This window comes from Euprymna scolopes, chromosome 23 (assembly GCF_053919585.1).
Source record: "Euprymna scolopes isolate OS-2025 chromosome 23, ASM5391958v1, whole genome shotgun sequence".
Classification (NCBI taxonomy): domain Eukaryota; kingdom Metazoa; phylum Mollusca; class Cephalopoda; order Sepiida; family Sepiolidae; genus Euprymna; species Euprymna scolopes.
The window spans coordinates 43,832,008-43,843,407 of NC_136504.1; the positions used below are offsets into that span (position 1 = coordinate 43,832,008).

Below are 11,400 nucleotides of genomic sequence, written 5' to 3' on the forward strand. Positions count from 1 at the left end.
TCGGTGCCATTTTGGTACCCATTGCTGTGCCTAGTATTTGGATGTAGTTGTCTTTATTGAATTGGAAGGAGTTGTTATAGAGGATTATGTCGATGCTATCAATCACAAATTGTTTATTGAATCTGGGATGTAAAGTCTGTGTATGTTTGTCAATCCAATATGCGATAGCTTCTTTTCCTAGATTGTGTGGGATATTGCTATATAGGCTGCTAACATCGAATGTGGCTAGTATAGTCCCATCGTCTACTGTTTGTGGTAGGGAGCTAAGGAAGTGTGTGTTATCTCTTACAAAACTTCTGACTAGATTGGTGAAGAGCTGTAATAGTATATCTATTAGGTTGCTAAGTCTGTTTGTTGGGCATGATGGTCCTGCTACAATGGGTCTGAATGTGAGGTCGTTGGTATTCCGACTTTTGTATGTTGATGGCATGTCTTACCTGGTTAGATTTGTGTATTTTGGGTAGCCCATAGAAGATGTTTGTTTTTGTTGTGAAGTTTGTAAGGAAGTCTTTTTCTTTTTTAGTTAATGTACTATTGTATATTGTGCAGAGTTTTGTTATTTTAGATATGGTTGTGTCGTCTATGTTAGAGCTAATTGGTTTGTAATAATTTTCGTTCCCTAGTGATTCTGAAATTTTTGCTTTATAGAAGTTCGTATTCATTATAACTACTGCACTACCTTTGTCTGCTTCCTTTATAACTAAGTTGTTATTGTGTTGGATTTTTTTAAGTGCTTGATTTTGTTTTCGTGTTAGATTACTGGTGGGATTTTCTTTTTGTTGGGGGTTGAGGCTCCAGAGTGTTTCAAAGAAGGTATTTAGTTCTTTTGTGTTGTTATGTTTGTTGGGGAAGTATGTTGATTTGTTCTTCACCAGAGTCGTCTGTTGTGTTATCACTGTCGTTAAGTATATCTATGAGTCTAAATTTGCGTTCAAATTCTTTGAGGTCTTTCTTTAACTCTGCTATGTTACTTCTGGGAGTTGGGCAGAATTTGAGGCCTAGTTTTAGTACTTCAATTTCGTCCTTTGTAAGCGTCTCTGTAGATAGGTTGATGACTTTGGGTTTTTTGTTGTCTAGTCTGGTATTGTCATTTTGTGAGGGATTCCTAAAAAATGATTGTGAGGTATATATATATATATATATATATATATATATATATATATATATACTTGCTGATTCTCTGCTCCAACAACAACATGGCAAAAACAAAAAAAAAGAAAGACATACTGAAGATGAAGGTTTCCTTCAAAATATAGTTATGAATTTCAACATAAATTTCAAACAAAATTAATGTCTGTTTATTTTGTAATAATGCGTTGTTTTGACTTCAAACGTCTATAATACGTATTTTATTTTTATTCAAACTCAACCAGCGCTTCTAAGGAACAAAAATCTTAACGAGAATGAAAATGTCTTATGATAAGTATTAACCCTGTATTTTTTTCAACTTATCTGATGAGATGTTTACCAGGACAATTTTTAAATGACATAAAATTTAAAATTGTCTGGTTGATGTCAAAACAATTGTAATACTCGAATAAATACAAATATGATGTTATCTTTCTCCTTATGGTTATGGACTCGAAAACGGTTGGGCCATTTTTATGAAATTTTACACGAAGGTACTTTATGTGCCTGGCAGTGTTCTTAAACAGGTTTTGTATCGGAATTTCTTCGATAAGTATTGATAATCGAAATAATCCGATACAAGAAGGAACATACGATTTTGACCAAAATTAACACCTTACACAGCCCAAAGTGCATTTGAGAAGTTTTATTACTACAAAAACCAAAAGGTCCGACATATAAAATCAACAGTAGATTCTTTTCTATGACATGGGTGTGTTCGAAATGAATGTCCCTGTTTAAAGCACAATTGAATCATGATACTTGACTTGTTTATTTTAAACTATAATTCAAGCCATTATCACCGCACATCCAGTAAGGCCAGGCATATGAAATCAACAGTAGGTTCTTTGATATGACAGGGGCGTGTTCGAAATGAATGTTTTTGTTTAGAGCACAATTGAAGCATGATACTTGACTTTTGAATTTTAAACTTTAATTCAAGCCATTATATATATTAAAAAAATTAATTTTATAAAATCAACAGTAGGTTCTCTACAGTGCGATGTAGACTATAATGTATTGTGAATTAGGTCACTGTGGGGAGGCATATGAAGCTTCCCTCCAGTGCACCGTGATGGGTCCTTAACTACATAGAGCAGACAATCAATCGATTTGATAAAAAAAAAGGATAATTTCCCCAATTTCGTTGACAATAAAAATATGAGCGTGTGAAACATTTGTTGATCTTGATTCAAACGTAGGGTCTCCCTGCTAGTGTGTATGTATATATATATATATATATATATATATATATATATATATATATATCGAGAGAGAGAAAGAGAGAGAGAGACAGAATCACATATCTGCAGTGCTCAGGAGTCCATAGTCCCAGGAATCACCGCGGGGGGGGGCAATAAAAGAAGAGTACTCTGGCTTGCAAAATATGCTCTGGCAGTCCCAATGACTCCCTCCCCACCGTAAGTGAGAAGTCACACCCTGGGAGGATGGACCTCCTAGAACTGCATAGGACCAGCAGCATATCACAGTCAACATTGAAAAAGCAATTTCAAGAATGGCAGAGACTCTGTTTGGCTTTGAACCCCCACGATCACCCTCGACAAGGTGCTCATGGCTTACCCCACATTAACGATTGACAATGTCACATCCAACCCTCACGAAGAGGTTGGTAAATAGTAGATGACACACTAACAACAAACAGTCAGAAGGTTTTCTTATGACCATTTGCAACTTTTTTTTTACCAGTTCCGCTCTGTTGTTGACATTGTTTTTTTTTATCCAATTCTTTCTAAAATTGGATCTTAAAGAAAGAACCACATAAAGGTTGCCGACATCCATAAGGGAAAATTATGCTATGAAACCGACTGGATTCAAACCGTCAGTCTGTGTTTGCATACACCTCACCACCATCACGTTTCAGTTTTCTTGAAGAGTATGAAATGTACAATGAAAACAATCTATGCCTCCATGCATTTTTTTTTTAATGGAAATTGCTCCAGGCAAGGCATTGTCTGGTCATGTAAGTCCCCAGTGATTATCTTCTTGACCCAACCTGCTTTCATAAAACTTTTGTATCGTTGCCATTACAAACAAACAACAGAAAGAAATATCCGGGTTGGCGTTTTCTTCCTTTTTAACAAAAGTATTTATTACAGTTACTCTCCCATCTCGGCACCACTTAAAAATTCTCTTGCTTCTCCGACCATATGCTGGTCCATTCTCATCTTCACTTTTACACGTCCATTTTCTTTGACGTTCACTTTCTTTCTCCCGACCACATGGTGCATTTTTTCTCCATTTTTTTTGTGTTAAATCGTGCACACTTCCTAATTTGCATATGCACTTTTTCGGCTATTGCTGCTGCTGCTGCTGCTGCTGCTAATCTCTTTGTAAGCCAGCCATCCTTCACTGCTGCTGATATTTTCCCACGCACTCATATGCATTATATTACATACCTTCACTTCCCTTCCCAAAAAAGTCTTTATAAGAATTTAGTTAAACATATCTGAGGTTACAAAAGAAATCAAGAAAAGAAAACTCAAAAGTTCACACAATAGTAAAACATAATTAAATCCAATAAAACATAAATAAATCCAAATAAAACATAATTAAATCCAACAAAACATAATTAAATCCAACTAAAACATAATTAAATCCAACTAAAACATAATTAAATCCAATAAAACATAATTAAATCCAATAAAACATAATTAAATCCAATAAAACATAATTAAATCCAACTAAAACATAATTAAATCCAATAAAACATAATTAAATCCAATAAAACATAATTAAATCCAATAAAACATAATTAAATCCAACTAAAACATAATTAAATCCAACTAAAACATAATTAAATCCAATAAAGCATAATTAAATCCAATAAAGCATCATTAAATCCAATAAAACATAATTAAATCCAATAAAACATAATTAAATCCAACTAAAACATAATTAAATCAAATAAAACATAATTAAATCCAACTAAAACATAATTAAATCCAATTAAAACATAAATAATTAAATCCAATAAAACATAATTAAATCCAACAAAACATAATTAAATCCAATAAAACATAATTAAATCTAATAAAACATAATTAAATCTAATAAAACATAATTAAATCCAAATAAAACATAATTAAATCCAAATAAAACATAATTAAATCCAAATAAAACATAATTAAATCCAATAAAACATAATTAAATCCAATAAAACATAATTAAATCCAATAAAACATAATTAAATCCAATAAAACATAATTAAATCCAACTAAAACACAATTAAATCCAAATAAAACATAATTAAATCCAATAAAACATAATTAAATCCAACTAAAACATAATTAAATCCAATAAAACATAATTAAACCCAATAAAACATAATTAAACCCAATAGAACATAATTAAATCCAACTAAAACATAAATAATTAAATCCAATAAAACATAATTAAATCCAAATAAAACATAATTAAATCCAAATAAAACATAATTAAATCCAAATAAAACATAATTAAATCCAATAAAACATAATTAAATCTTAATAAAACATAATTAAACCCAATAAAACATAATTAAATCCAACTAAAACATAATTAAATCCAATAAAACATAAATAATTAAATCCAATAAAACATAAATAATTAAATCCAAATAAAAATCTCTTAATGTACAGTCTGTTTGGCATTTCCGTTTTATACTGTTTTTTTTTTTCCATCAGAAATTCCTTTCCTTATTTTTTCTTCTTTTTTTTTTTTTTCATTTTTTAACATAAAGGATTTTTTAAGCATTCTTCCGAATATTTAAAGGCAACTTTTTAATATTAATTCATCCTCTTCTTATGGTGAATTTTCATCCTTGAAATTAAACGTGTGTGTACATTTTACACATTGGATTCTTTTTATTTTTTTTTCTCTGGAAAAAATACTAAATTGGCTGGACTGTTTTTATCATATCCAAGAAATATACCTCTATCGGTTTTAATATTTAATTTACTCTTTTTATCTATATATGCGAAGCAAGTTAAACCAGATAAATGTATTCTGCTTAAATTTGGCTTTCTACCACAGAAAGCTTCATTTGAGGTTCTTGATAGTCTTTTGTTAAAGAACCGACTGTGTATATATGCAGCAGTCATTAGTGTTCACGTCCAGAGGTTTTTGTAGAGTTTTGATTTAATGAGTAGACATATTGCCATTTCAAAAAAGTGTCCGCCATGATCTTTCCGCAGTTCCATTTTGGTGCGGTGAATTTGGGGCTAATTTTTCATGTTTGATACGATGGTTATTTAAAAGCTCCAAGTCTTTATTAGTGAATTCTGTACCATTGTCAGAGTTTATAAATTTGCAAGCAAAGAGCAAAAGATCCTTCTCGTGTTGACACAAAAAAAAATGATGTGCTGGGATGCTAAAAAATATCCACTTTTTATAGAGCAATTCTGGTTTCTGGTTGGGTGATAGTAGAACGTGAATTGATTGGATTTGTCAGTTGCTATCGGCAGCATTTACGAATAGAATCTCATAACTATCAGGGATCCTACCCCCATTATATATAAAAAAATATAGCAACAAAAATAAATATACATGTAATGTTGCCATTACAAACAAACAAACAAAATAAATAAATATCTGGGTCGGCATTTTTTTCTTTTTAACAAAAGTATTTATTACTATTACTCTCCTGTCTCATCACCACTTAAAACGTCCATCGCTTCTCCAACCGCATGCCAGCCACAGCTGACCCATTCTTGTCCTCGCTTTTACATGTCCATTTTCTTCGACATCGACTTTCTTTCTCTCAACCACATGGTGGATTTTTTCTCCTTTTTTACTTTATCTTCTTGCGTGAACTTGTGTACACTTCATAATTTGCATATGTGTGTTTTTGGCTATTGCTGCTACTAATCTTTTGGCAAGCCAGCTATCCTTTGCTGCTGCTGATATTTTTCCATATGCATTATGTTACACTTTTACTTCAATCTCTTTCGGGGTGAAATAATAAATATATTAAAAAAAATACTAATAAAAGGAAAAACAGCTAGATTTTCCTGATAAAGGATTTGTTATACTTCGAAATATTGAATTTGTTATGATAAATAGATATATTTATTTATTAAAAAAAATGTCCGCAGTAGTTTTTGTCTTAAAACTGTTAACGTTTAAATTTTATATTCCATATATCAACAGTGCTTAAAAACAGTGAATTCATATTTTATATATATATATATATATATATATATATATATATATATATATATATATGTATATATCAATTCAGGCAAAAAGTTTATCCAATAAACGCAAGTGTAAACTTAAAACTAATATAAATATCAGTAAACTACATTGGATTTATTTTCCTGCTAAATCGGATTGTTTTTTACTCTGAAATTATTTGTGCATTTTTTTTTTTTTTTACATAGGCATCACCACATTATCAAGGCCAAGAGGCCACTCAAGGATAAGGGTTAAAGAGTGTACAGTAGAAATTGGACAATATAGTAATCATTAGTAATGAAAATTTGGTAAATTTGATAACTTATATGGAACGGCTCATCAAGAACTTATTTACGTTAGACTTGAACACAACCATATTGTAGTCAGCCGAAAAGCAGGAAAACGGAAGACAATTCCACAGGCGTGCAGTTCTAAGAAAGAAGCTTTGTTCATGGAATCTACGTTTAGGTTTAGGCACAGATAAAGAGTGGGGGGAATTATTGATAGTGTTTACAGCTAGACGAGTGTTTCTTGTGAAAGTTTGGCGAGGGGGGACTATAGATTGAAGCTCAGTCGAACACTTTTCGGCTGACATTGAAATTCTGACGATTTGTTTTTTTTATTTTAAACTTTTCTTCACTTCTTGGATTTACCATCGAGTGAGTCTTCATACATTCTGAACCTCCTATATTCGGTTTGTCTTTATCACATGTTTTAACCGATATGAATATACTTTTTTTACATTTTATAACAAGCCATCGTAAAGTGTTGTTTCATTTAATGCCATAACCAACAAATTCTTAGCTCGGCTATACTAATAATTTGCTAATATCTTTTTTTTCCTCTAAAGAAAGGAATAGTATTCTTTGAAATTCCACAGAATAAGAATATCGTTATTGCTTTTGGAGTATTTTGTTGAACAATAAATTTCCTTGTAAATTTTCATTTATAATCTTGATTTTTTTTTCCTTTTATATATATATATATAGCCCCCTCTTTGAACTTAACTCTGACGGGACACTACCAGCACTTATTGTTGGGGACAGAATGTCTGAGACCACATCACTCTGAAAAACGCATTTAGTATCAGCAGATGTAAAAATAACATTTCAAACTCTCATTTAAAAAAAATAAACTTTTTACAAAAATATCTGAAGAGAGCGAAACAAAGCTTGAAACGCATTATAAAAACATTTTAAAATAAAAATATGATAAAAGGCTGAAAACCCCACAACTGTTGATGGCTACACTCTTTTAAATATATATATATATATATATATATATATATATATATATATATATATATATATATATATATTAGTGATGGGACGATTCCAATAATTTCCCCGATTCTGATGCAATTACTTATTCCGTACTAAATTACTGATTCCGATTCTTAATAAATCTCTAAATATTTAACTATAAAAGTATTATTTTGTCCCGATTGCCATAAAAAGTACATATTAAATGTGCTTATATTTTCTCAAACGTAAAAACACATTTGTGAGGGCGTGATCTAGAGATTTTAGTCTTACTGGAAGTTTAAATCAATAAATATTTATCATTTTAATATTACTACAAGCAGTGGAAGATGTTTCTTGAATTAAAATCAAATAAAAAAGATAATTTAAGGAATTGGTTTTGGCATCAGAAAATTGGCTCAATTTTTTCCGATTCTGATACCCCAACAAGCTCCGATTTTTCTGATTCTCGATTCCGATTAATCGTCCCAACACTAATATATATATATATATATATATATATATATATATATATATATATAGCTATAGTTTTGCTTTTTTCCAAAATAAATGCAAGTCTGTAGTCCATATTGACTGTCTTACTGACCCAAAATGTCAAGACCGTAGCTGAGGATGACCAGATCTCAGCTGATGCCATCGTTTTGTTAAGAAGATGTCATGCCATCTCCTCCTACGGAAAACAAAAAAAAAAAGAAAAGAATCAGCTGAGGCTATGGTTTTAAACACACACACCCCTCCCCACCTCCCACTAAAAAAAAAAAAAAACGTTCTGACTTAACATCTTTTGGGGCAAATCGTTGGCACAGGTGTTTGTTGCAAGAAATATATTTGCTTGGCTAAAGCATCTTCATTGGAATTTAATTAGCATTGTCACAAGTAGAAGAAAGGTGTTTTGCACAATAATCTTATGGTAAATGTGTGGTCCGAAGAGGTTAGAAAACGAAAGGGGGGAAGATGGTAAGATTAGGCAGTGAGGTCATTCGAAGAAGTGGAGAGGAGCTTTGAAGGAAGCAAACACAAGGAGAGACATAAAATATATAACGTCTGCTCAACACGAAAATATATAACAGTAATTTCTCGTCCTTTTTCTTCCACAACAAGGCAAACTTGTATTATTTAAATTATTCGGACTACTATTCTCATCTTATTCTCATAATCCAAGGAGCATTACATAACAGATAAAGTACTAGTTAACAACTAGTTCTAAGTGGCAATCTTCTGGAGGTGGAAGGTTCAATTCCTCAGTGCGGGTGATGCTAAATATACAACTGCGAATTACTTAAGACTTCTACCCAGTCATGGCTGACGGAATGCGAGCATGCTACTTTCGTGCATTTGATAAAGAGTTCTGTTGGAAATTCTGTGCAGATTCCCGAGTTTGACAGAAGATTCCAGAGTTCGGCGAGATATGCCTGAATGAGGTCAGAGGTTACCTTAATCAAAACGTGAAAAGAAAACTCAAGATAAAAACAATAGTCTGAAGAGTACAAATAAGACAAATTATCAATCCTCGTCTCAAAAATTCAGAAAAATAAAGATAAAATTGATATTAGATTCTACTTATTCCTTTTATCTATTTGTTTCAAATAGACCTTGTATAATTTTGTGCATTTATATATATATATATATATATATATATATATATATATATATATATGAAAATTTGGAAATAAATTTAGTAAATTAAAAAATTTATGACAAATTTATTATTTGACAACGTATACATGGATTTCAAGTTTTTTCCTTAATCCTTGTCAAAGCTGCTGCGAAGAAGGTGGGAGCTCTCTCTCCTGAGGTACCCCCGATTTTATGTCATATTTAGATGTACAACCATCGAGGACAATCTGGATTCTTCTCTTATTTAAGAAGGATTTAAATATGTTGAGTATTCATCCAGTAATACCATAGGATCTGATTTTCATGAGAAGACCATTGTACCATACCCTGTCAAAAGCCTTAGTTATATCTAGGGCTGCTGCCCTCCACTCCCCTGCCTTATCCAGTGCATGGTATATAAATTCAAAGATTACAGTTAGAATATCTGCAGTAAAACGGGCTTTCCTAAATCCATATTGATGGTTGGACAGAAATTTAGCAATTGTAAGGTGGTGGACTAGGGCTTGATTAATTATGGACTCAAATATTTTGGCGAAAAGAGGGAGGGGGTTAACGGGGCGATAATTTAATGGGTCAGTTCTCTTGTTAAAATTCTTGTAAACTGGTACCACAGAAGTAGTTTTTCAGCAGTCAGGAAAGCATAATTTATTAAGGCATTAAGGAGTTTGGAGAGAACTGGAGCAACCTCAGCAAAGAATTTCTTTAATAGTACAAACGGGATGAGATCAGGTTCACGTACTTTTGAGGTGTCTAGGTTTTTATGATATGTACTTGAGAAGGGGTGATTTTCAGATCATCTAGTGTGGTTTTATCTGCAAAGGAAAATCAGGTAGAGAGTGGTTTGCTAGGTCCAAAGTAGAGTTTGAGGCAAATTGACGGGCAAGCATGTTAACTTTCTCAGTTGCCGCGCAAAAAACTCATGATTGTTGGATAGTGGGGAAATAATTGATTACCCATTATTTACTAAATTGTTGTAGATTTTCCAGAAATCATGAGTTCCTAATTTTTGCGTTTCAATGTGTTTTCTGGTTATTTCAGTATATTCACAATTAGCTATCACTACTTCTTTCTTACAATTTCTTCATGCTTCTATAAACTTTTGTCTGTTTGTACTGGACTTATGACGAATAAATCTGGAGTATGCATGTTGCTTCTGAGCAATGGCAACTGTGCAAGTAGAAATAAACCATTGGGGAAAGTGGGGTTTGGTCTAGAACTTCCATGTTGGAACATGTGCTTCAATTGTTGCTATGAACTATTCAGTGGTCTCATTTGCACACTGTCCCACAGGAAGAGCAAAGATATTTCCCCCATGGGGCATCTCTGATGTGATCTCTGATGGCACCCCAGTCAACCTTATTGTAGTATCTTGTCGTTTTGAGCACTTACTCTTCAACAGGTTCTGGACTTTATAATTTTGCAGCCAAAGAGCAAAAGATCTTTTTCGTGTTGACACAAAAAAATTATGTGCTGGAATGTTAAATGTTTTCATTTTTATGAAGCAATTCTGGTTTCTGATTGGTTAATAGCAGAATGTGAATTCATCTTATTCGTCATTTCCTATCGGCAGCGTTTATGAAAAGAATCTCCCAACTTTCAGGGAGCATATCCCATTATACATTTTTTCAAAAGATCCTTTTCGTGTTGACACAAAAAAATTATGTGCTGGAATGTTAAATGTTTGCATATCCCATTATACATTTTTTCATATTTTCCCGTCTTTTTGCTTCTTCTTGTTGTTATTTTTACCGTTATTTGTTGTTGTTGTTGTTGTTGTTGTCTAGAGCCCCTAGCATACGTCTTAGCAAGACTTGTGAGAATACCTTGTATGTCACTGGCAGAAGGCTGATTGGCTGATAGTTCTTAATATCTGCAGTGTCTCCTTTCTTATGAATGACTAGCGAGGGGTACCCAGCGTTGCCCGGGTGTTTTTCGGGGTATGTGAAAAAAACCCGAAAATGTGAAGAAAAAAAAAACAGGTGTCCGTGGAAAAAAAAACGAAGCCTTCACGACGCGCAGTTGGAAAATAGTAAAGTGTTAAAAAAAAAAAAACAGGTGCGCGTTTTTGATTGACGTGACGGCGATAGGTATTCAGCAGTAAGCATTTTGTGCTGGACAGTTTTGAATGAGGTGAATAAATCGGTTTGTTTGTTTTTAAAAACCCGCTCCCTGTTTATTAGGAGGAGCGAAATGAAAGCTACAGTCTGATATGACGAAG

The 11,400-nt window shown here is 32.4% G+C and overlaps 1 protein-coding gene across 2 annotated transcripts in view; it reads right to left on the reverse strand.

Annotated features, from left to right (window-relative positions):
- LOC145245855 (MYCBP-associated protein-like) overlaps window positions 1–11,400 on the reverse strand; it is a 530,396-nt gene that overhangs the window by 405,738 nt on the left and 113,258 nt on the right. The window lies entirely within an intron of this gene.